Below are 23,291 nucleotides of genomic sequence, written 5' to 3'. Positions count from 1 at the left end.
TTTTGTGCATCTCACAAACAAACGTCGATATCTGAAAGCTTTCCAAAGGTCATCTCATGGATTTTATCGTCCCCTGAATATTTGGTTTCGGCGGCCTTGCTTGCTGATAACTTTAATTGCCTTATAGATCTTTTCAAATAAAACAAACACAAGAGGGCGTTTTAAGCGTTTGATCGCCGATCTGTACAGTAAGGAAAACAAACCGTGAACTTCAAAGCAAAGAAACAAGAGGCATTCTGGTGTTAATTTTGTTTCCTAAATTACTGAGCATGATAATAAATCATAAGTGTCCCCCTTCTATGCCCTCAGCTCCTTAATCGGTGGAAAATGTGTCCTTCACTATTTTGGTGGCAGTTTAAGAACCCGGGTAGGGTTATAATCTGACAGGTCAGTATTCACGTATATAATATTATAAATCAACAGGTTTAATAAATCTTTTCAGGAGACGGCTATGCGTAAAGAAAGAACAGGGCTCGCAATGCTTGAAGGCACTGTGGAAATATACCTTCGAACAATAACCTCAGTGAGTAAACCTAACACCGAAATGTTGTCCGGCAATCTGGCGTGAAAAGGTTACAGTGTGTTAAAGATTTGAAAAGCTCCATGAAAGCCGTAAAGATTATGAAGTGCAGTTTAAAGTTTATCGAATGACTTCCCGTGCAGGAGCCCCCTTTAAACTGAAGGCAAAACCTGACGTCTGTGATCTTTGCGGCCTTAGCCCATAAATGTGTTTGAAGAGGGATTCTGTTTTCTGGTGGTTTATAGTGTCACTTCTGTAACACGTAATTTAAATCTACTTTCCAGGAGTAAATATCTGGTAGTAAAACTAATGCTATGGAATTAGACATGGTCTTTTAAAACCATCGAGGTGAATGCAGTTGGGGGTGGGGAGGGACTATAACGTGAACTTGGATTTGGAGATTAGGGTTATGGAGAGACAGGAAATGTTTTGTAAATCCAAGTACTTAGTTTTGGAGGCTCTCGTGCATTACATTTATCGTTAGGAAAGAAAAACAAAGACCAGGGTTCTCAGTAAGAAAAGGAATTCGTTTACAATGAGAGGCTTGCACGCCCAGAATGGATTTGGGGCCTGATTCTGCATTCGTGACTCAGGCAAAACTCTCCTTAACATAATGGGAGTTCAGCTGAGATGGGGATACAGGATCGGGCCCCAAACTGGCATTACTCCAAAAATCGTTCCTTCCTCCGAAATCTTCAGAGAGTTCATATTGGTTGCTTGACTGGAAATGACTTTTTTTTTCTTTAGAGACTAGGATGCAGAATATCAAAGTGGCATTGAGTGCAGGCAAAGTATATTTTTTTCAGGATTGTAATTTTGCACGACTCTTTCGCTCCACTGATATCCGATTGTCGCATCGCTTTGTTTTTGCTTCTCTGTTTTTGATTCATTAGGTTCCGCACGCACACAAATCGGATCACACGACGTTTTAAGAGGGAAATCGCCATGGAACTGGTATACCAGAGGGACTCTTTGATCTGATAAATTGTCAGTGCGCTGACATCCATGGCTCAAATAACACGTCGTTATGCCTAACAAATTTCTGCGCAGTCAACTTCATGGTTTTATTGCCTATGGCAAGAATTAACTAAAGGAATTAATAAATTGGGGGGGAGGGAGGAACCAGAAATATCTCTTGAAACAAAAAACACATCTGTTTCCAGCAGAAAATATTATAAGCCAATGTGTCGCAGCCTCCGGCAGTGGAGAGAAATAAGAAGTGTAGAAGACACTTTACTATTTGCTGTCTAATAAGTGGTCGAGTCAGGGTTTGCACCTGTGCATATTTTTTATAATCTGTATTAATATACTCCAGATTTTATAAATTGAACTTCAGTTTCCAGGTTGGGAAAGCAATGCATAACTTCCGAAAGTTCAGCAAGTGGACATTTTTATGTCTTACAAATTCTAGAAGGTATTAAGTGCTCCAGGACTAAACTGCTGGAAATAATGGATTTCGTAGTAGATAAAAAGTTCCTCCACATGTTTTTCGCAAAAAAGAAATCTCTCTGAGACTAAACGAATTAAAACAAAAAAAGCCTGAGATAAATATGTGGGTATTAAATAGGTGCATTTCGCACAAAAATACATACGCGTGTTCCCTGTTTGGCATGGATTACAATCACATGAAATTGTAGTGATCTGTGTTAACTGATCTGGAATGGGGGCTTTTATCTGCAGAGGTTATTCTAGTCTGAACACTTCGAAAATGAGTTTCAGTTTAGTCACATGGAACAAAATAGCGTCCACAGAAATAACAGTGGAAAACAACCAGATGCTGTTAGCCAAAAACCTGTCATCACGCGTTAGAATTATGTATTGCTGCCTAATTCCTCAAAATGCAAAGGGACAATCATCTCATAAAATTTAAGAGTGGTAATAAGAAGTGGTTTTAATAAACAGATCTGTTCAGTTTCAGGAGAAAAAGATTTGCTACAAGTCACGGGTTAACTGCAGGAGGAACTGGCGAGGGAAAAAAATCTTTATTTACATATATTCCTATAATGTAACGGGTGCACGCGTATGTGGAAATGCTAACAGTGATCAATACTTGTTCTGCTTTCCTCTTGCGAACCCTAGTGCAAGGAAAAATGTTGTCGAAGTAACTGAGGCATCAATCAAGACACCGTGCCACATTTATTCATTTCTGTAACTCACAACTTTCAAAGTGTATCCAAATGTGATATTTATATCCGTTTAATTTGGACAAATATTTACCATCTATATAAATACTTTATGTGGCTATATGAAGGCCAGTAACCTTTGACAGGGGCCGTCACATAACACTCCCCTGTAATGGACCACAGTGCATGTACCTTTAATTTATGGTGGTGGAAGTTATTGCGGGGGCTAAAAGGGGGGGGGGCGATTTTCCAGCCTACAAATAAGCGTTTTGCCACTAACCTAAAAAAAGCAGCCCGAGGTCAACCTTTCATAGCGATTGTAATATCCAATTCTAGACGCTGAAGACAATCATTGATCCTATTTAATATCGCTTTCATGTTTTTAGTAAAAACACAGGATAATGGAACGGGATACGCTGATAATATGCAAGTCAATACCTCGAATGCATGTTTAAGATTCAAGTATCTGATAAATTGCAATGCTTTATACATGATCTGGAAAGGAAGTCGTTTGAAATGAAATAGACCACATGGAGAGAACGTTAACATTCTTTCCAAACAGTGTGATGATTATGCCAACAATTGGAAATGACTATATGTTCATTGTACTTTTTATACCTTTGCATCAGATCATTTTCATTAGGTCTGGTGAAAGAGCGCTAGACTCGGGACATTGATGTGAGGCATGTAAATATGTATTGCTGCTGTTACCGAAGACGCACGGAAGTATCCTGATGTAATCACAGCAACGGTGAGAGTCCCCTTTAAAAACCAGGAATAATATATCTTAATAAGCAGAGTATTTTCAAAGTGCTAACAATTTCACACAATAGCTTCACACGAACTAGTCAGGGAATAGAGCGGAGGAAACCCAATGGGATATTATCCTGTTTTGTTTTCTCTTTGATCCATAGGAAATAGGTCCTGCACTGCGTGACCCATTAAACTAATAAGATTATAAAGCTCAGCAAAAGGGCTTGGGGGTCGGTAATTGTTTCCATGTGTGCGCGATTTTTGCATTATTAGACTTGATGAGGAAGGGGGTTGGGATTACATAGCCCAGGGTGAAAGCTGAGAGCCGAGCGGTTCGGACCACACATCAAATCAATTAACGGGGCGAGGAGGGAAGGAAAAGGTCTGGTCATGTGGAGGGAGGCGGCGGGGGGGGGGGCGAAATGGGCCGCTATAAAACAAAGGAAGGACATTTACGGTGCCCGCCTCCTGTTTGTTCTACCCAGAAGTGCATGACGGGCGGGGGGGCAAATGGGGAGAGATACGCAGCCAATGGTAGGCGCCTCCCGCTGTCACGCGGCAGTGACCTGCCCACGCCCAGCCCACTGATGAATATACAATTCGATCTCCGCCGTATGTAAATCGCCCTTGTGACTCACCGAGGCCGGATTGGAGATTCCGATCAGGGGGCGGGGCATAGGCCCGCCCCCTGCTTTACCTAGTCCCACCTCCTCCCTGAGCCAATTGCGCAGTTTACCAATCGAGGCGGCTGCGGACTCCGGTTACCGTGACACATCCGCCCTCGCAATGGCACGCCCCCTCGCTCTGAAGCTGAGCCAATCACAAGGCCCCATGCAAATAAGGCAGGGGGAGGAGCCCGCCAGATTGGATTACAAAGTGCCGGGTCGCTCGGTTTCACATGGGCCGGTAGCAGCCGCCTTTCCAATCGTGCGCGGCGATTGGCTCACGTGACTGCTACCCTGCGTGGAGTGCCTGAAACAGCCGCTCGCGGGGTTCGCACGTGGCCTTTAAATCTTGTGTAAAGGGCTTTTTAAAGGCAAAGTCTCTCCGCTCAGGAAAGGGCGGGATCCCTCCCCAGGGAGGAGCATTAGCAGGGATGGGAGGAGACTGTAGAGGAGCGAGTCAGTCGCAGCTCTTATGGCTCATCGGAGCTGGCATTATAAACGGTCTAAGCCTCATCACAGATTTATCTTTTATATTAATTAGATATTATTACATCATAGAGGTATAGACATCACAGGCTGTACGCACATCGCTAAAGATCACTCTAGCCATATAAAATAGAGAGGGCGGAGTACATATATATTCCCCAAAGATTACTATATCCATTTCCTAAAACATAGCCATGTAGTTACACTGCTTCTCAATGTCTGTTTTAGTAGTTTAGAATGTAATAATGAAGTACTACAAAAGGGAAACTATTAAAATATTTGGAGAAAACACACAATCTTCTTTTTTCACATCATAATGCCTGCTTTGGCATCCTTAATTATCATTTGCCTTGAACTCTTAAATTTAGCAATCAAAATAATTAAAAATATTGTAGAAACAAAACTGTGGTAAACCAAATTCTCTTTTTAGAAAACTCTGAAACTTGTAAAAAGCAACAAAGAGTCCTGTGGCACCTTAAAGACTAACAGATGTATTGGAGCATAAACTTTGGTGGGTGAATGCCCACTTCGTCAAACGCATGGGATTATAATACTGGACACTTGGATTATAATAAAATTACACCAGAATGTTTTACACTTATAAAGTTAGCATTCTATCAGACATAATTTGTGCATTTTATTATGCTATGCAGGGTTTGTTTTATTATTGTTAGTAGTAGTATTCTTGTTACTCTAGTAGCTCTATTAGATAGACTAGAAAGAATCTTGAGTCCTAAAATACTGTCAAATAATGTGTGTATGTATATGTGTAATGTTTATCTTGATGTATGGATAGTGACAATTTCTGTTTGCCATTGCAAGAGACTTTTTGTTAGCAGTTTCAACCACACTCATCATTTTAAGTAATAAACTGTAATTTTCCTAGTACTAGTTGAAAACATTGGAATCAAAGTGCTATGTTGAAATAGTGCTATATTGAAAGAGACAAAGGAATATTAATGAGACATGTAAACTATATAATACATATAAGTATCATTAGGGCTGGGAATTATAGAGATACTGTCAAGATAAAACATATTTTAAATCATTTCTATATCTGTATTACTGCCAGTATCTTTGATTTATTAAAAGAAAAAAACCTAATTGAATTAAAATGCATTTTTTTTAATCTTTTGCATTTTACTCAGCCTGGTCAATAACAATAAGCTAGTTAGGTTCAGATTCTGGTTCCCCTGTATTTGCAATTCAGGAATTGGTTAATGTTTTACAAAGTTTTATTTGAAAAAAGTTTATTTTGAATAAAATAAAACATTGTTTAAAAGGTCTGTCTTTAAAATAAAATTTCAACTCTGAATCTAAACTATTTGACATGCACACATTTTAGAAACATGAAAATGCCTGTTTTGGTTGTTGTGTTTTGTCTTACTTTGTTTTCTTCTAACGATGAGACTGGAAAGAAAGGAATATTTAGAACTATAGATTCAGAGGAATGAGATGTGTAGGAATGACTCTAGTCAAAGTACTTGTAAGAGATCAAATCACCTACACATCAGTTGAAAATGGATGAAAATTAGTAGGGATTGAGGAAATAGATAAAGTGAGAAGAAACAATTTTCAAGTTTAGGCAGCAAGGACAGCCCTTCTTGCTTTAATATATATATATGCACTCAAACCTCAGTACAGTGGGAAATACATTTTTAGTGTTTTGTGTGTGTTTGTGATGCCACTATTTGCATCATTCACCTTACATACTGCTGAAAATTTCACAAGTATACCATAAATAGCTTTAGGATGTCTGCCTTGCTTTCTTGAATAAAATCAGATATTTAATGGAAAGGAGAGCCTCAAAATAACACTAAGCTTTGCTTAAGGACTAATTTACACATTCCAACAACTTTCCCATTGCAGTAACTTAAATGCCAAAACATAGTATTAAACTATGCTAAGCACATTGCTGGACTTTTTAAGTCCCCAAAGTTCATCTCTGTCTTAGATACAGGTTTTCAGTATTTTTGTTCAAGTAGTTTAGATCCTGCAAAGACTTATATGTATGTTTAACTTTTGTTACTATGAATAGTTACACTGATTGGGGACTACTCATAGTGCATAAAGCTAAAGATATGCATAAATGTCTGTGGACCCGGAATCTGAAATAAATGAACAGATTAATATAGCTCCATTTTGAAAGTCTATTTTAATTTATTTTCCTTGTTGTGGGGAGAAAAACATTCTCTGCTTTGGGAGTTTTACAAATTTCTGTTAATAAACTGGATGCATAGGATTTACTTGATCCCTGGGGAAGCTCCATTGAGGAACATTACTAGGTAATGATTTGGCCCATATCCTAGAAAATAAAATGTACTAAAATATTTGATTCTGAAAAACTAAAATTAGAACTAAGCACACAAATTATACCATTGATCTTTTAAAATCACAGTCATACTAGCAAACATTTTTGTATACTGTACATTACTATAATGCACAAGATTTGTACACTGTGGTGGTTTGTGTTATACTTGTCTCTATTCTGATAGGCTGCTAGGAATCTCAATTATAAAAACTAAGCAAATAAACAACAATTTGACACTTTAAAACATGTTTATTGTTTTTCATGCTGTGTGTAAGTCAGGGTGAAGTGTTTTGGCTCTGATCCTCTACACACACATCATCAGACTTAGGCCAAGATATACAAAAATATTTAGACTCTCAACTTCCAGTGAAATCAATGTAAGTGAGGAGCCTAAATACCTTTGTGGATCAGGCCCTACTGCTTACAATTTATGATCACTTTTCACATTAATGCCTTATCCCAGAGGCAGTCCACAACAAAACCATTTATCCTGACAATGTCCTATAATTTCTAGAATTTATTTAGACATTAAAAATCAAGGGATCTACTCATGGAGTAAGATGCTACTGAGCTTCAGAACTGGGCCCATAAATTGTAAGCACTACACCTCAATAGCTGCTTGCAAGATGGAAATCTTAGAACCTAATGATGCAAACAGCGAGGAATGTGATTACGTTTACTTTACAAGATGAAAGTTACTCGTGATGCCTAAGTGTTGACAGGATCAGGCCCTTATTCATATTTTTTCTCCAACTATTTACCCTTGTACCGTATGTATTCAGATTTCAGAATGCTAAATTTAAAATCTGAATTTTAGTTTACTTTAGAGTAGTTAAAAGCTCCTTTCAGTGTCTATTTTAAATTGTGCGGAGTATTTCCTTGTGATTTGATTGTTCCTGTGTCTAGTGTAAGATTTGTGTATGCCTATCAGGGGTGGCTCTAGGCACCAGCAAAACAAGCTGGTGCCTAGGGCGGCAAAATGTAGGGGGCGTCCCCTGCCGCCGGGGAGGGCGGGAGGCTGGGCTGGCGGACCTGCCGCAGTCATGCCTGCGGGAGGTCCGGGTCCCCTCTTCCCGCGGCTCCGGTTGAGCTCCCGCAGGCATGCCTGCGGCACGTCAAGCGGCCCCGCGGGACCACGGCACCCGCCGCAGTCATGCCTGCGGGAGGTCCGCTCGTCCCGGGCTCCGGTTGACCTGCCGCAGTCATGCCTGCGGGAGCTTAACCGGAGCGCGGGAAGAGGGGACCCGCCGCAGGACCGGGGAAGGGCGGCGCAGCGCACCGCGCTGCTTGGGGCAGCCTGATTTCTAGAGCCGCCCCTGATGCCTATTATAGTCATTGCTAAATTACTCACATGGCATAGAAAACCATCGAAACCAGAGACAAACAACCTGGCTCGATTGCAAATTACTGGGTTGCTTTTTAATTTATTTTTTTTCTCAACAATATCTGCTTCTAATGATTCTGCACATTAGCGGTATTAGAAGATGTGCAAACAATTCAATGACCACTTGTAGAGATGAAAATATTTTGCAGTTTTCCATTGGATATGTTAAAAGACAAAGAAATGTGAACCATAAAAATGCAGTTTATTGGCTGCTAGCTCCTTTGACTTCAGTCAAGATAAGACATTTTTTACCAGTTGAAGATCTGTCCCAGTAAATTAGCAAACACCTTAAATATTGATGTTATGTACAATTTTTGATGATAGCCCAATATACCTTAATTGTTGTTTGTTACTATTCAGAATATGCATGTAAGTAAGAGAACTGAGGGTTAATTCACTTTAACTTTAGCAGGTGTTTAGGTGCATAGAGATTATAGGATCAGGCCCACCAAAGAATAATAATAATTCTACTACCGGCCAACTGATGTGTAATCCGAATCTCATCCGATCTTTAATCTTGTTTTAGTTTTGCTGCCTAGATTACATTTGTACACATGGAATGATTAACCCGCGGAACTCACTGACACAAGATATTATTGAGGCCGAGTTTGGTAGGATTTTAAAAAGGTTTTGACATAAATATGGATATTAAAAACATCAACAGTTAAAATGGGTAGTAAAAGAATGTATAAGGGATATAAACATTCATACTTCAGGGTGAAAACCATAGGACATATACAAGATTCATGTGGTTAGAAAGAAATGTCCCTTGTAGGCAGGCTATTCCATAACTGTAAAGTTACTTGCCCCTTTCTCTGAAGTATCTGGAACCGGCCCTTGTCCAAGGCAGAACATTGGGCTACATAAATCACTGTTATCATTTGTTATGGCAATTCTAATGTTCCTACAACTACAATTTCAGTCTGAAATATCATAAATCACTGCATTCCATTGTTCATGCCGAGTCTGGTGCAAAGCCCACTGAAGTTAATGGGAGCCTTTCCACTGACTCCAATGGGCATCTGATCAGACCCTAAAAGAATGATGCATTATACTTAAAGTAATGCCAGAGCGTAATTAAGCACATCAACCACTGAGGTTTTTTTGCCTCCATGTTACAGTTATTGCAATTTGCCCAAATGCTGAATATACTGAATCTTCCTGACGGAGGTCCAGTGAAATGTGTATTTGAAAAGTAGATTTTAATTCTAATTTTTATTTGATAAATTGCAGTATGTGAAATAGCTCTTCACTTGGAAGGAAAAAGGAGATCAGTTATGGTTTCCCCATATATTATTAATTATAATGTATTGCAACAGAGAGATTTCAGAGATCCAAGAATGGATTTTCCCTAGATCACCTACTTTGGCAATGGTAGGGTGACCAGATGTCCCAATTTTATAGGGACAGTCCCAATTTTTGGGTCTTTTTCTTATATAGGCTCCTATTACCCTCCACCCTCTGTCCTGATTTTTCACATTTGCTGTCTGGTCACCCTAGGCAATGGGGATTTACCAATTTAGGTAGATCTTTCACCCTTTCCTCATTTTGGGCCATTTTCCTCCCACAGGTCAGTATAACTGAAGGCTCTTTGGGGCAGGGACTGTCTTTTTATTCTATATTTGTACAGCACCTAGCACAATGGGGTCCTGGATCATGACTGGGGCTCCCAAGTTCTATGGTAATACAAATAAATAATAATAATACCTACTAATCCTATCCCATCCCACCTCTTTCACCACACACACATAATTCTCTTTCCATCTCCACCTTCAGCACCACCTGCAGTTGCAAGAGTCATTCTGTAACCACAAGGATAGGCACTCTCTTGTAAGGCTATAGGACTACTGTGTACCATGTGTAAGGAAAAGCACCCAAAATAGCCTTGTCTCATTAGCTTCCAGAGAATAACATCACTTCCTATGTTGCAGCACAGAACATTAATGAAAACACCGTCAGCTTTAGAGAATATTCGTTTCAACCCCCAAAATACAAATCTAGAAAGAATGAAGATTAAAAATCATTTGTACAGTCCACTTGAAACTACCAGTTGTTCCAGGAGACAATATCACTTAATGGTTAGGGCATGAGAAAAGTGTAACCCCTTAGGGCCTGAAACAACTCATAACCTCTCTGTCTCAGTTTACAAGCTTGTAAAGTGGGTACACGAATACCTGTTCCACAGGTATTAACTGGTTAACAGATTTATTTGTACAATTCTGAGATCCACCACTGAAAGATGCTATATAACTACACAGTATTATTAAACAACACTGGAGTCTTGAATGGGAGACTGTTACAAAAGGACAGACATAAGGATAAGTGGGCCTGCATACATAGGGATTCTGTTTTGTGGGGTTTATTTATTTCATTTTTCAGGGTTTATTTTTAGAAATTGTTGAGTTTCGTATAGGTGCCCCAAAATCAGGGGGCGGGGGGTTCTTTATAAATACTATCATGAGTAATGTATATTATATATATTACTCATTAGAGTAGTATAAACTCTTTGTAAGTTCCCTAGGATGCTTTAATGTAGTACTTCTCAAATAACTTTACATTAAAGCGCACTAGGGAACCTTTAGTGCACACCAGCAGTGTTCACACAGAACAATTACTGCTCAATAAGTGAGAAACCCCAGCCCCATAGTCTGCATTTCTGTTCTGTGTAGATAAGCCCTTAGGTACAAATAACCATTTCCAAAGCTTATTGGATAAACACCGGTTTCTTCTTTTTAATCGGGGTGCTTTATTCGTGCTTATTAATTGAAACCTAAACTCAGAAACCCTATGCATATGCTATCGAATAATCACGTGTATGTTACGTAAGAGAATCATAGACAAACTCAAACTTACAAAAGGATGCTGATTTTTCCCAGTATTAACCACAGAAGAGGTAGTTTGAAGAGAGAAAGTGCAGAAAAGCTGAAGTATAATAGCTTTGTGAAAAACACATTGTAGAAATTGTTCAACAAGTTTACTTTTTCATCTTGAAGTACTTTCAAGTGCCACAAAAGGTCCTTCTATTCACATCAGCCAAATAAGCTAGATGCACTGGCGTCTTATCTGTGAATGTGATTTTTCAAAGCTATTTCTAAGCTTTAGGGGATAGATTAGACCTGTCTTATTCTCCATCAATGAAGGCGTAAGTCAGGGTAGAATTCTGTTCTAATTCTATTGGCAATGGAATTGCACCCACCTACATCAAGTTTACAAATTGATTTCACTTACTTTGTGCCATTCCACTCTCTTTTGTCTTCCTCATTTTCTATTCCCTTTTGGAGTTGCTCATCCATCCACCCATTCAGATGTTCTTCGATGAATATGTCTTACTACCTCTTGCATGAAGTCCATGTCTCGCTTATGGAGGCAAAAATGTCTTTGCACTGAGACAAAGTTCAGGATCTATCAAACCTGTATGCTACCTTCATTGTTATATGGGTCAGAAACCTGGACCCTCTTTACAGGTAAACTTGGAGTGGCTAGATGCATTCCATGCATACTGTCAGCATCAAATTTATAGCATAAAGTGGTTTGACTTTGTGCAGAATGTCAGTCATGCAGAGATCTGGCCTTCCTTCCAATCGGTCACTATATCCAAAAGTGGCATTGCATGCTCTTTGGCCATGTCGCACGGGTGGAAAAAAAACACTCCAGCATACACTGCTCTCAAACTCTCCATCAACGTGTGAAGGGGTGAACATCTTGACCCTAACTGGCACTACCCACAGGGACATCCAAAAGATTCCAGGATTTGTAGGATTAAGCCAGATCTGGGAACATCACTACATAATGCCTGTGGCATTGTGGCTGGCATAGCGCTCCTCAGTAGACTATGCATATTTGATTTTGATGTATCCACATAATGCTGCAATATAAATCAGACAAAGAGCTGATTCTTGTCTGGGAACCCCACCATGTTACCTCTCATGGTACAGGTGAGTAACTCTTCCATAATACTGATTGTCCTGTTACCTTTCCAGATTGATAAATGCAATACACCAAAATTCCTTCACAAGCATCATTTACCTTATGAATAAAATACTTAGTAAGCTCTTTGCATTGTGATGTATTCCAGAAAGAGGCTTGGGGTATTATATGATAATGTGTTTAAGACAGTCAGTAGCTCTCTGTATTAAAGCATAAAACTAGAAGTAGTTCACACAGCAGTGTTAGCTTCTGTATATTTGTGTAGAAATCCCATCTAACATCCTGGACTGTTTTGAGGCTTGAATGCTGGTTTGTAGCTGACTGTGCCTTCCATAGCAATAGAGTTTTATTGCAACTTGGCGCTGAAGGAGTGAGGCATTACATGCAGTCTCTTAATTCTTTAATATGTGTGGTGTATTGAAATTGTAAGCACTGTAAATACTTGGGGGGGTTTCTAGGTACTGCTTGCAGGCTAGGGAATTCTCTATGGAAGCATGGGCCTAGCAACAGTCAGTCAGCCTACAAACAGCCTATACTAAGGTTGGGGTGAGCTGTGCCTCTCTATTTTAGGAAGCAGCCTGCTTTGTTCCTCTCTGATTTGGGGTTCTTATGTTTCATCATCTGGCATTCTAAGAAATAAAATAGTTTTACATTTCAGCCTTCCAGGACAAATAGTATATGTTTTTATCGAGCTTCTCTGTTTGCATGCCATGAAACAGGTGTCTTTAGTGAATACACCAATGCTGGAATGCAGCTTCTGAGGGCTGGTCCACTTAAATCACATGGCAACAGGAGAAACAAGAAAATGGCACTGAGGTAGCAAGTGGAACCTTGCCTTAGAGATGCACTCATCACATTATTTCATTCCAGCATCTCCCCCCATACGAATAGGAGGTGACCTTAACCTGGTCATGAGTCATTTTTCTTGGTTACAGAATAGCTCCACAGTGTGTGTGTATATATATCTTCCACAAAGCTTAACATTTGTATTTCTGTCTGCTCTGTTAGCATACCTCTCAAGTCATCCAAAATATTTTGTGTTATACTATGTTTCAATCCTCTTGCTCATATTATTTTAGACTGTGCTCAGAGAACCCAAAGAGATAAGACTGATTATCTGGATTAAAATCCATGTGGGATGCTGTATCAGATAGAACCTACTTGCACTAACAGAGAAATAGATCAAACAACGAGGAGTCCTTGTGGCACCTTAGAGACTAACAAATTTATTTGGGCATAAGCTTTCGTGGGCTAAAACCCACTTCATCAGATGCATGGAGTGAAAAATACAGTAAGCAGTATATATATGAAAAGATGGGAGTTGCCTTACCAAGTAGGGGGTAAGTGCCAACAAGGCCAATGCAATTAAGATGGAAGTGGCCTATTCTCAACAGTTGATTACTTTTGTAGTGCTAACAAGGCCAATGCAATTAAGATGGACGTCACCCATTTCCAACAGTTGACAAGCAGAGGGAAAATTACTTTTTGTAGTGATCCGTGAAGACAAAAGGGAAAACCCCGGCCCCCTCTGCTACCCCAAACACAGACTCAACGCCCAATGGAACCAGCGTGTTTTGGTTGCAGAAGGGGAGGCAGGGATGTTGGACCCCTGCACAGGGACCCCTGCCTCCTGCAGCTCATTGAGCTATGCCCCATGTAGTCTCCCTGCAAGGGTCTTTGGGGGTCAGGAAAGAGTGAGGGCAGCAGGGCTGATGGTTTTACGACTAAAATGAATCCACTAGCTACTTTCCTCCTACAGCGGGTTGCAGTAGCAGCCACAGCCTGTATTGAAATTAATGGGAATTAGGTGTCTAGGCACTTTTGAAAATTCCATGAGGTGCCTATCTGCATCTTTAGGCACCTAAATACCTTTAAAAATCTGTCCCTCGGTGGCCAAGGGAGACAATTCTTTCCACCCCGACAGTAGCTCCCATGAAACTCCCTAGAACCACACAGCAGTGAGCCTGCCTAAGGATTTGGCCTACAGAATCATAGGGCAAAAACCTGCTTTCTGCTAGGCAGGTCCTCTACTGGGAGACGAGGGCATGGGGGAGAGAGCACAGGGAGTCTTTCCCTTCAAGCAGAAGCAGGATATGTTTCTAACCTTGAATTAAAATAAGTACTGAGTTGAGAGATCAGCTACCACTCTGGTTGGTACATCATGGCCCCAAGGGGATGTGCTCAAACTGGCGACATAGTCAGTTCCCTCCTGCTATGCTTGTATGCAGTATTTTGCAGCCCATGTCAGGTAGAGGTCTGGGCTTCTCATAAGAAGAACAGTAGCAAAGTGAGCCTCCTTCCTCACAGCACGCTTCCCTTCCCGCTTGCCTTGAGTCATGGTGCCATTAACCAGCAGGATGACTCGGATCCACCACACTCTGCTCCTTCAGCATTTACAGCTCCAGATAGTCAGGGTAGGATTTTCCTATAAGGAAGAAAGAGAAAAGTGTAAGACTTTTAAAGTCATTCAGTCCATCCCTGGCCAACACAAGGTTGGTCCCTCTTGTATATTCTCCAGTGCTTTACCCATGACTCAAATATTGGTACTTCCATCATTCAGCATGGAGAATATTACATATTTCAACAGTGCTCACTCTTAGAAGTATAAGAGTACAAATTTTAAATTACAGTGATTAATGACTTTTCCCTGCAGATATAGCTTGCGTTAATAGTGAATCAAATCTTCAATACACAATATAAACTTATCAGCAACATGGTGAAGTATGATAATTATTGGACCTGTTAAGTCTGTTACAGCAATAAATTTGCTGTGGACCAATATTTCCACCATATGTTTCACAGAGATACTACGCCTTCTGCTGTCATTGAATTAATTTACTAAAAGAGGCTGTAATTCATATATAAATCTTGAGATTATTTCTCATTTACATAGTAGCTGAACACTTAAGCATGGTGCTATTCGCTTGACGTACCTGGGGACACTTTGGAAAACAATATGAATCATCTGGTATGTAAAAATTAGGCTGACATTTAAATAAAAGTCCCGGTACTACAATTTTTGTTAAGATTGGTTTTCTCTATAATGGTCCTTATGATGACTTTAATTATCCAGCACGGTATGCTTAGTATCCTAGAGCACATTTTGCATTAGTCTGGTTTTGGGGAATGCTTGCAGAAAGCTTTCTGTGCTGTGACTCATTCATTATGTGTTATCTCAAAAACTGCTGATATTTGGTGTGATACTGTGGATCAGGCATGGATTTTTTTCTTATTATCATTTATGAAGAAGAAACTAGGTCACATGCATAAATGAAACCAGGGCCGGCGTACTTGTACTTCCTATTTCCTGTGGAGTCCCCAGAGCACTAGTTTGAGACCATTACTGTTGTTAATTAATGATTTGCCAGCTGCCTGCCCTCATTTTATAGCATTTATGCATGCAGAGCCGTTGTGCTTTAGATTCCTGTTTTGAAATTCTTTACCCTAAAAAAAAAATACATTTGCATTTAATTATTAGCTTGACTGTGGTCTGTTCTTAGACGATTTCACTTAAGCTTTCTAAATTTGAAGGCTAGCGCAAAACCGGTTGAAAATAATCAGCAAGGATCTCCTGTTAGATGCTGTTTTCATTCTGAATTTTTCCTGATTTAAGTCACCAATAGAACACGACAAAAATAAAATGGTCTTTTCTTGGTTCTAATTTCAGGGAAGCACATTTACTTTTAAAAATGGAGCAACTGTTTGTGCTACGGTCTGAAAATCTGGTTATCGGCTCAATTCTTTCCAAACTTGTAAACTATCTGTATTTTTTGTTGTTCCTTTGCTCTCTGCATGGCTACACTCAACCTATATGCATATATGTGTTCCTCTGTCTCTTCCCATTAGCTCTCCATATAGCCTCCATTACTTTTCTTGCAGATGTGGAACACAAATAGACTGTGCTGGCCCATTTCAAACTGAACAATTGTATTCTGCCCTAACTAAACCAGCCTGTAGTTACAGTTTGGATAATATTTTCTTTTAATCCTGTCCTTTAAATATTTGTGTTGATGAGTGCTACTAAAAATCTGTGGCATTTCACCCAGAAGTAGCTGAATTTCAGTGGTGGGTAACTGGAATAGTTTGTATTTCAGTTTAAGGGCTGGATCCTGCTCCCATGGGAATCAATGGTAAAACTTCCATTGAATTAAATGGAATCAGGGCATAAGTTTGCACTGTGTTTTGGGATCCTTTGCAGTAAAGGATGCTGTATAAATGTAGTATTATTGTAACACAGTATGGTACTACTGGGTAGATCAAATATATGGTGCCAGTGAAAGTCAGCAGCACGGGTCTGATATGAGCAAGTCTGGGGTTCCCTGAAAAGCCAGGTTTTGCTTCTGTCCTCAGCTTCTGGGCCACCCCCTTTCCTGACCCAGAATTCCTCCCTGCTGCTGTAGCTTTAGCCATCTCTATCTGATCGTCATGCATTAGCATTTGGCTACCTCTTAAAGAAACACCTTAAACTATACATCTTTATTTCAGGAAATTATGAAGCAGAAAGAGGTATGACAGCAAAAGGCCCTGAGATTTCAAGGGGGCACATAATATGACAGAAGGATTTTTCCCCCCTAAACAATTCTTTTCAGTATTGAACAGGTTTGAAAACAATCCAATCCACAAGGTCATGAGAGGGTCAGATTTCCTGGCCTACTTGCTCTCACATCTTGATAATCTAGAAATGAAAATCAATTCTTGTCTTAGAGTTTGTGAGGAGCTCATAATTGCTTTAGACCAAAGCACAGAATGGCTGCTGTTTCTGCCACCTTTCAATTCTTGGAGATAGGGATGTCATTTTTCAAGTCTGGTGCACTGTCAGGATTAGATTGCGTGGTAACCAAGTAGAAAGCTTTCTACTTGGAATGAGATTTCTTCTCATCACTGTTCCCTTTACTCAGAACAAAATTCCTTTCTTTACTATTATCTATGGAGATATAGCATGCTTTGAACAGACTATTTATGGAAAACACATTTCTCTTCTCTGGGACAAATTCTGTGCTGATTTATACTTCATGCAACCCAGCTGGAAGTAGTGGGATTGCATGGGCATAACTCAGTGCAGAATTTGGCCCTAGATCTTCAATTTACTTTACAAATTCTGCTGCAAATTACATTGGTGTAACTGTAAGTAGAATTGGGACTCACTTGTTTGAAGGTTAGCTTTTTAGCCAATGAGGTTAAAACCTGTGTATTCTTCCGCCTTATTATAGTGCCTTTTTAGAACTTCTTTTGAACATTCTGAATGAGCTTAAACAGAATTGACTTTGATCTCTATGCTTGTGCCCAGTTGATTGCAGGACTGGGGCCTAAGGCACTATGGTCTGGCTCTCTAGATTGGGAATCAGCAGACATGGCTTGAAATTAGGGTGACCAGATGTCCCAATTTTATAGGGACAGTCCCAATTTCTGGGTCTTTTTCTTATATAGGCTCCTATTACCTCCCACCCCCGTCCCGATTTTTCACATTTGCTGTCTGGTCACCCTACTTGAAATCCTGGCTACCTGGGAGTCTATAGTAAAATGCCTATTGACTTCAACCATGGTAAGATTTCATCCTAGGGTTCTAGTCCCAGTTCTGATGATGATGCAATACATGACCCTGAACCAGTCACTTCATCTCTATAGTGCCTCAGCTTCCCTCATCTATAAAAGGGCACTTATGGAGACACTGCATTTCTTTGTAAAGTATTTTCAGATCTATATGAAAAGTGCAAAATAGGAGCGAGGCATTACTACATTTTTGGCTGCCTTCTCTTTTCTTCTTCCCCTTCCTTCTGTCCCATTTCTACCTGCACTGATTCAAAACCAATTAATATATCCTGACATTTGTGATTCCAATGAGAACTTGACTTTTACAAATCTGTTCATGTCACCTATTTGTTCATATCTCTATTATTATCATTATTATCCAGTGAAAGATTTTTCTCATCTTTAGGAAAAAGGCCCCCTCCCCTCCCCCCCCCTTTTTTTTTTTTAAACAAGGCCTTTGTCATTGGAGAGTCTCCAAGATCCAGGGAATGTGTGCTGTTAAACAGCTGTGGCAGTATGGAGGTACCCCTAAATACTTATGTGATGACTGCCCTTTTGGCTGGCACATCGGGGATTGCACTGGGGACCTCCAGAGCAAAAAGTGTGAACTATTTACAGCTTGAACTTAAGAGCCAGGGTGCTATGGCTGGGATTGTACCAACTCACAGCCTGTGTGAATCGACACCTATATTTAAATTAAATATACAGCTGTTTCCCCCCACCCAACCCCTGGTAAGATTTGTGGTCTGGTCGTAAGAGCCATTTAGATGATGAAAGGGACCAAAGGAAAGATTGTGATTGATTGCTAGAATGATTTTTTTAATATATACAGAATTAATATTTTTCTATCTGTTTTTAAACTAGTCTGCCAGTTTAGCATTTCAATGTGAGGAGGCTGCCAGACCTTTATAGTCAAATCAGGCCTGACTAATCAATTCTCTCAGCAAATGAGAATGCAAAAGTGATTTCTAACCTTTTTTTTTTTCCTTAAAAAGACAATTTTTGCTTTAGATCCAGCCAGGATCAACAGAGGAAAGAATGATCATTTTGAAACCATATGCGCTCTTTGTGCTGGTATCAATGAAAACAGCTTTTCAGCAAATAAACTCGTGACACAATTGTTATTCGTAAATCACCTCATGTTTTATGTGCCAATAACAATGCAGGATCAGGCTCTTTTTTTCAGTGACGGACCAGAAGCAAAACAAAAGGGCATCTTTTAAAAACCAAGGGACAAACTCTGTTAGTTTAAATTGGCAGAGTTATATTGAGGTCAATGGCGATGCACCAATTTGAGCCAGCAGAGAATTAGGCCACAGATCTTTCTTTTCTTAGAATCATAGAATATCAGGGTTGGAAGGGACCTCAGGAGGTCATCTAGTCCAACCCTCTGCTCAAAGCAGGACTAATCACAGGGGCGGCTCCAGACCCCAGCACGCCAAGCATATGCTTGGGGCGGCATGTCGCGGGGGGCACTCTGCCGGGAGGGTGGCAGGCGGCTCCGGTGGACCTCCCACAGGCGTGCCTGCGGAGGGTTCGCTGGTCCCGCGGCTCCGGTGGACCTCTCGCAGGCGTGCCTGTGGAGGGTTTGGTGGCCACGCGGGACCCAGTGCACCCTCCGCAGGCACGCCTGCGGGAGGGCCACTGGAGCCGCGGGACCAGCGACCGGCAGAGCACCTCCCGTGGCATGCTGCCCTGCTTGGGGTGGCGAAATGTCTAGAGCCGCCCCGACTAATCACCAACTAAATCATCACAGCCAGCTCCTTTAGCACCCTCGGATGTAGCGCATCCGGCCCCATGGACTTGTGCTCGTCCAGCATTTCTAAAGCTCTTCTCATCCATTAACTTTTCCCAGGAGTTTCTCTCCTGGCAGCTGGTTGGACTCAGCTTCAATCAACACTACCTTTTACAAACAAGTAGTCTGGGGCTCCCCACAGCAGCCTGGGCAGCTCTTACCACAGCCCAGCTTCCAGCCTAGCTAGGGGGCGGAGTCTTGGGGAGGGGGGAAGAGAAGGAGCAGGGGGTGGAGCCCTGTGGCAAGGTGAGGGATAAGGCCCAGCTCAGCTCACTGCTGCAAAGTGCAGCACCTGTTGTTGCCGCTCCATGCCTGGTCAAGGCTCTTATGCCCATGTTAAAAAGTGGGCGGCATGACCCTCTTGTTCCATCCCCCTCCCCCCAGTTCCGAGGCTGCTGGGGTTTGGGGGGGGGGCAAATGTTCTTTGTGTACAGGACCCTAATAAATCTTAATCCGTCTCTGACTATAGAGATGTGAGGGTCCAATCATGCATGCCATCCTCATGTGGAACTCCAGCAACCTCTGCCCCATAGTGACACCATGAAGGAAAAAACAAAGAAAAAAATCTAAAATTCTTTAAAAGCCAGTTTCATGTAAGCTGGGACCAAAACCACTAAAATGCCCTAACCATAATTATGTGGTCAGTATAGGGCAAAGTTAAGCTTGTTTGGGTGATCTACCTGCATTTCTACATCTTAGCATAGTTGTGTTTCTTTTAAGATTAACCTTAACTTTCGATTTCCTGGGATTATAAATAGACCTGGCCAAAAACTTTCCAAATTGGAATTTCAGTTACAAAAAGTGTCTGCTTTCTGTGGAAAATGTTGTTTCCATTGAAAATGCAAAAACTGGAATATTTTGGTGGACAATTTTTTTTTCTGACCAGATCTAATTATAAAATTTGTGTTTTGGTTTGGGGGGTTTGTTTGTTTGTTTTGTTTTTTAAATAATTACAACATCCCGGTAATATATTTTATGCTATATTATTTATCTGCAGTCTCCAGTCCAGCTCCATTCTAGCATAAATATTTATACCTGGGAATAAGTAAAAGTGCCTCCCTCTTCAAAGTGCAGATCTACTCCAAGAAGAGACTATGTGAAAATACTACCCTACTACCTATTAGATCTGTTCCTTCTCTGCATTCCAAGTCATATCTGCTGACTTTAGATATCAACATTAATTTTTACTACTTTGTTACTCCTATTAGCTGTGTGAAGCCAACACAACAGCAAACTGGGTTCTGTTCCTTCTTGGGCATTGTCAAAAGAATGGTTATTAAGATCTAAAGAGTTCCAGCTGTGTGAACCTAGTGAAGGTAATGGGATTGCACAGGTGTCACCGAGAGCCTAATTTGGCCTGCAGAACCAACCTTACTGGTGATGGCACATGAGAGAGAAAGAAAGCCCCAGGCTGGCTTTCAGAGCCCTTGCTGAGTTTGCAGGTCGGCAGCTGGGAAAAAAAAACACCCAAACTTTCTACTTGTAGCATATTGGAAATGGAGTTATTAGAGGCCATAAGTATGGAACTCTTATGCTATTTTGACAGTCCTTTTCAGAGTAGAAGTGCATTTGAGTAATAGCAGCAGGATGAAATCTTGGGACATAGATTGTCTGAGTCAGATTTTCTGATACTTTTTTAAAAAAATGTGATTTTTGATGCCCCATGTTTGGGTGTCCATTTTGGGAAATGTAGGCCTCTGTTTATAACACTTCAGTCATATCTGCTAGGCTGCTTCATGTGGAAAGTGTGCTCCAAAAACTTGGTGGATTGGGGGGGTTGTGATTACTGAATAATGAATTGGATTCGAAAGCACAATTTCACAAGCAGCCATTTAATAAAGAATGAAACAATCCCTTTATAGATCTCTACTCAGCAGGTATAATATCTACTTTTTATATCTTGTTTACGGAATACAACATCGTGTGTTATATGTGAAGTCTCAAAAGTATATAAAGCTCGAGTCTAGTCCTGATGTATGATGGCATCTCCAGTAAAGGAAAACATCTCAGACTACTTGGTTTTAAATCATAGTTACTTTAATCGAAGATTGAAACAATAGTTTGGCCCCTCAGGATATTCATGAACACAAGAAATATTACCAATGAGGCTTAAATGTTATTTAAATCTGCAGCGTGTCCCCACAACAAAGAAATACAAAACATGAGCTATGTCCATGAAGGGACTGTGAGGACTTTACTGTACACCAGGACTAGGTGGAGAGATATGGCTTAGGGCTAGATAGTGATTATATGACCCACCCAGAGCAAGGGGCAGCGTGTTGCTGCACTGATCAGGGAAGAACCCAGGAGGAAGACTGGGACCGGGAGAGTCACAACCTCCCCTCTTAGACTCATAGACTTTATTGTCACAAGGGACTATCATGATCATCTAGTCTGACCTCCTCCTGCACATTGCAAGCCACAGAATCTCACCCACCCACTCCTTTAACAGACCCCTACTCTCTGGCTGAGTTACTGAAGTCCTCAAATCATGATTTAAAGACGTCAAGTTACAGAGAATCCATCATTTACACTAGTTTAAACCTGCATTTCCCCACTGCTCTGGGAAAGGTTAATGTGCATGAGCTATAAACAGCATACACTGTCCAATGTGCTAGCACAGCTATGCCATGGGTTGGACTGGGTGGCAGAGCCAAGATGATATATACATCCCCTCCCAGGCCCCTCATCATCTGTATGTGTGTTGGGAGTGGGCTCTGTGGAGTCTGCTTCCCTTCTCACACTGCTAGCCATGATGTGGGCAGATGGCACAAGCCAGACAACAATTTATTCCTTCGTTTTATACGAATTACATCCAAAGTGAGGAGCACACTGGTTCCCTACCACTGTGATATTTAGGTCTGCTGATATTACAGGCTTTAAAGACAAGGATTTTAAGGCCTGATCCTGCAAGAGCGCATCTTCAAATGCAGGCTGCTCTTTCTTCTCCGCCATCAGGATAACTAGAAATCCCTCTCATCTATTACAAAACTCAACCTTTAATGAGAGGATGTGACAAGAAAATGCCTGAGCCTCTGAGGAAACCTCCTTAGCTTTCCTGTATTTATTTTATTATAAAATACATTGTTATTCCTGAAATATGCTATCTGGCCATATTCATGAAACACTTCAAGTGTGAGAGGGCGCATGGTCTAGTGATTAAAGCAGGGGAATGGGAGGCATGACTCCAGAGGGCTGCCGCTGACTAATGCAAACTTGAGAAAAATCACATAGGTCCACAATTTTCAGGCTTGGGTGCCCATAAGTACTAGTGAGGCAGGATAGTGGAGTAGGCTCTTAGTAATTAATAATACTTTACACTTAAGGCTAAATGTTTAAAGATGCCTAAAAATGTAGCTGCAGGTACATCTAGTGAAATTTTCAAAAGCACCCAGGTGCCTAACTCTCATTGATTTTAATGGGAGCAATATGCCAATGTACTTCTGAAAATCCCATTTTGTACCTAGCTTCATCTTTAGGTGCCTAAATACCTTTAAAAATCTGGCCCTTAGGTCTTTCATTTATGGATCTCGCAGCACTTTGCAAACATTAATTATGACTCTCAGAATGTATTCTCTCTCCCTCCCCTTTTTTTTTTTTTTTTTTTTTTTTACTGGTGGGTTAATTAAAACAGACATCCAGATTTTCAACTCGGGTGCCTAAAATTAGTTAGGGTTTTGGCACATATGTTATCGTTCAATATGCTAAGTTAAACTAAACATGGAAGTCATTGCAGTTACATCAGTGCTGCCTATGGCCATGCACACTTAAAAGCATTAATCCAAATTCTGTGCTCTA

The sequence above is a fragment of the Mauremys mutica genome, chromosome 2, assembly GCF_020497125.1.
Source record: "Mauremys mutica isolate MM-2020 ecotype Southern chromosome 2, ASM2049712v1, whole genome shotgun sequence".
Taxonomy (NCBI): Eukaryota; Metazoa; Chordata; order Testudines; family Geoemydidae; genus Mauremys; species Mauremys mutica.
This window is presented reverse-complemented; position numbering follows the sequence as displayed.